This window comes from Engraulis encrasicolus, chromosome 24, assembly GCF_034702125.1.
Source record: "Engraulis encrasicolus isolate BLACKSEA-1 chromosome 24, IST_EnEncr_1.0, whole genome shotgun sequence".
NCBI classification, from domain to species: domain Eukaryota; kingdom Metazoa; phylum Chordata; class Actinopteri; order Clupeiformes; family Engraulidae; genus Engraulis; species Engraulis encrasicolus.
The window spans coordinates 823,467-827,607 of record NC_085880.1 but is presented as its reverse complement, the minus strand read 5'-3'; the positions used below and the strand labels follow the sequence as shown (position 1 = coordinate 827,607).

Here is a 4,141-nt window from a genome sequence, read left to right as displayed (position 1 = left end):
TTATATGACATCAAAGTTGGCACGCCCACTTTTAGCCCCACCCTCCAGTCTGGACAGGGTTAAGGTGTCCAGTGGCATACACATAACACACATTGAATATATGTTTACACATCTACCTTCATGCGGAAACATAATAAGCTAGTAAAAACAAGTCCACAAACAAAGTCCCATCGTCAATATAAAATGTCAAAGGCGCTCTTCGAGAAGCTTAAAATAGCTTTCATTTACATAAAAGGCTTTCTCCTAATCAATGTAGTTAAAAATAGCCAACAGGTTTCAGTTGTCCTGTTGGGACAGTTCCCGACTTTTGCTCTGTTTCTTCCAGCCACCTACCCAAAGCCAGGTGATTCCACAACTCGTTTAGCTTGAGCCAGACCAGCTAATTAGCTGACAGGTCGCTAATCACCTGTTTTGGCAACCCAGTTTTGTTGCCTTACTTTCTGACACTTCAGGTGTCCAAGTGTGTGTTGTCATTGTGCAATACTTCCCCCCTTCCTTCATCCCCTCTAGCTAGCCCCACCAGCCAGGGCCGCTGACAGCTATTGCTGGGCTTATAGGGCAAAGTCATCTGAAAGGGTCCCGCCATCCAATATATATCATGATGAACCCAATTTTGGGCCACCTCCTGTGTCCCTGGGCCTGAAGCAACTGACCCCTTTGTCCCCCCTTGTCGACTTCCCTGCCACCAGCCAAGTCTCCGGCCTCATAACCCCACCCACCAAGTTACAACGTTTCGTAGTCATAGTGTCAGTCGTTACAGAATTATATGACATCAATGTTGGCACGCCCACTTTTACCCCCACCCTCCAGTCTGGACAGTAGCATACAGTAGCATACACATAACACACATTGAATGTTTACACATCTACATTCATGCGGAAACATAATAAGCTAGTAAAAACAAGTCCACAAACAAAGTCCCATCGTCAATATAAAATGTCAGAGGCGCTCTTCGAGAAGCTTAAAATAGCTTTCATTTACATAAAAGGCGGGCTGACCTGTCCAGTTGCCGGGGATTTCCCTGGCCTACAGAACTCATATCACCCCCCCCCCCTTCTTCATCTGCATTTGAACTCCTCTCCTCGTTATCCTCTTTCTTTCCTCTTCCACTTCTGTCCTCTTCTCCAGCCTCCAAACGCACCTTTTGCCCCTTTGTCGACTGCTTAGGTGCTAAGGGGTCAAAGCTCTTATGCACAAATCCCACTGGCCGCTGCCTGGTATGCTTGGCCTGGTTTCGTCCAGGTCCAGGCTGTAGGCAGTAGGTCAGTGTCTGTCCATCATCCCCTGTTGCTTGCTTGCCCCACTAGGCATGGCTGCACCCATGTGTTGCTTGCTCCCTCACTCCCTCCCGTGGCATGCCATATCCACCCATAAGGCCTCTTCGCAGTTTATATTACTGTCTGCTTCTATTTAATCTGATGTTTTTACCCCAGTAGCAATGTGGGTGATGCACTTTTCTGTTCATGGTGTCAAGCACTTGCCAGTACATTGTTGTAGAATAAGTAGAGGTATTTTACTTTTAGATGGTAGTTCCAAAAGTATAAGGATGTAAATACTGAGAGAATAAAGTTTTATCCAGATGATGTTGATGCAAGTACACTGTAGAGGCAATATCTGTTTTTTTTTCTCTCTCATTTGTACGAACATTAAAGGTAGCCCTATCTGTTGTTACTGTATGTTGATGTATCTATGTGCAAACTTATTTTGGACGTTGCCCGCTCCTGTGGGCATACTTTACATTACATTACATAGCATTATCCTTAGCGGACATTTTTGTCTGAATAAACCTACAGAAGAGGACAGAAACAGTCTACACTGTATGCAGAAGGGATCCAGAGTTAGGCAGAGCACCAGGGGATTTTAGTGGGCTGTGAAAGGATGTGCTCAATCATTATCCCCTCCCGCTGTTGCCTGTATATTTTACAAGCCTGTGTAATCATCTACAGTATATGCTAAGACCCTGGGATCTTGGAAAAGAAAACACTGCCACTGCTTACTCTGATGTGTGCCTTGACCCTGCCACTCTTCAGTAGTCCACCACTGTCCCAAACACCACACCCATCCCCCCCACCCCCGTCCCTTGTTGACATTATGGATTTTCTAATGTGTGTCATTGTCACTCCACAGAGTGTAAGCTGTCCCGGTCAGGGCCCCCGGCCACCATCGTCACTATCGATGAAGAGAGTCCTAACGGTAAGTGCTGAGACAACAATATTATGCTCTTCCTCTATGCACTTGCACGCTCTCTCTCTCTCTCTCTATCTTGCTTTCTCTCTGACACAAACCACTCTGCTACTGGTAGGTTAGGATTACCAAAGCTTGCCATGGACCATTTAGTTGTCTCTATGTGTGTGTGTGTGTGTGTGTGTGTGTGTGTGTGTGTGTGTGTGTGTGTGTGTGTGTGTGTGTGTGTGTGTGTGTGTGTGTGTGTGTGTGTGTGTGTGTGTGTGTGTGTGTGTGTGTGTGTGCGCTTGCGTGCGCGTGCCTATGCGTATGCGTGTGCGTGTGCGTGCGTGCGTGCGTACATGTGTGCGTATGTGTGTGTGTGTGAGTGCGTGCATGCGTTTGTGTGCATGCATGCGTGTGTGTGTGCGGTTGCGTGCATGTGCTTGTTTACATCAATTTTTATATTTCTGTTAGCTGTGGACAGGTCAAACCGTCGAGATGGCTTGCTATGATTCACCAGTCGGCTGTGAACAAAGAGGGGGAGTGTTAGCATATATTGTAATTGCAACCAATTATACCTCTGTTATTAATTCTCCCATCACTGTTAATGTCTATGCTAATTAGCCTAATTAGCACAAGGCGTGTGTTAATTGACACTCAGGTTGGCCTGGGCTGTTTTTTTATTATTAGATGGGTGTTGATGTTTTATTTTATAGTCACAGCTGTATAACTAGCGTCCCAATGTCCTCGGGGAGGTCTCCTGTGGCCTACCTGGAGTCTCAGATGCTTGTAAGCAATTACAGGTGTCTATTCTGGGTTCAGAGCGTAAAAAAAGAAAACTCACACTGATGTTTTCTTTTTAGCCCAGTGACCTCTCTTACGAACTGCTCATTACTTCCAGAGTTGTATAAAGTAAAAGTAGAAGTACTGTTGTGGATTCAATTACAGCGCCAGTAGTGTGATAGTACATAGTTGCAGCGATGTATCATACTACTAGTGTTTTAATTTACATTTCTATCAGTGCCTAGTTCTGGCCTACTTTGTACTATATAACTATGTCACTGACTACCTGTTTTGAGTGCTGATTCAGAGTAGCTGGTTCAGAGCAGGGTTAAATTTGGAGCAAAATGTTGCAAAGTGCAACCTTCTCAACCTTCCCACCAATGTAATTATTTCCTGCCAACGTAATAAGGCAACAGTAACTACATTCACAGGAAAAGATTACGCTGGCCGGGCTATTACTTCTGAGCTGCACAATTTTTATTACGTTGGCAAGAAGTTACTACATTGGTGGGTGTTACACTGCAACACCACCCCATTGTGTTGTTGCTCTGCCTGAAACGATCCTCTGCAGGTTGGGATGGCTTTCCCTGTGAGCCCATTTATGGCATACTTATGTTGTTTGCAATGACATTTCCCATTGACAACTAACCATTTATTACATTATTACCTTTACATTACATTGCACTTAGCTGACGCTTTCATTTATTCAAAGCGACTTACAACTATTATTTTTCAAGGTATTGGTTACAATCCCTGGAGCAATGTGGGGTTAGGTGCCTTGCTCAATGGCACTTCAACCATGGATGGAGGTGTAGGGAGAGGTCAGGGGGGATTCGAACCGGCAACCCCTAGATTGAAAGACTAACTCTCTAACCATTAGGCCACGGCTGCCCAAGACATGAGGTTCTACCGAGACATGAACTCGGATCACTGGATTCAAAGTCCAGAGTGCTGACCATTATACCCAAGTTGCTAACTGGCTAACAACCAACTACGCTTTCGAGAAACGGACTTCCTGATTTGGATGGTGTGTGGATCAAAGGCAGGCAAGGTTTTGTGATGCGGCTGCCATGTTGCCCTCCCTGAAAAAGTGTCTCTGCGGGGCTGGGATGTCTGAGAGTGGGGCCTGTGGGCCAAGGTCACTCCACTGTGTTGCTGCCAACCTGGACGCTTGGCGCTCGAATGGCAAACT

General features: G+C 45.7%; 1 long non-coding RNA gene across 1 annotated transcript in view; it reads left to right on the top strand.

The window, feature by feature from the left end:
- The window catches only part of LOC134441208 (uncharacterized), a 62,149-nt gene extending 59,955 nt beyond the window's left edge, over positions 1-2,194 (top strand). The window contains exon 3 of the long non-coding RNA XR_010033119.1: positions 2,128-2,194. This is a non-coding gene — a long non-coding RNA (uncharacterized LOC134441208). The remainder of the gene's footprint in view (positions 1-2,127) is intronic.
- Positions 2,195-4,141: the final 1,947 nt, after the last annotated feature.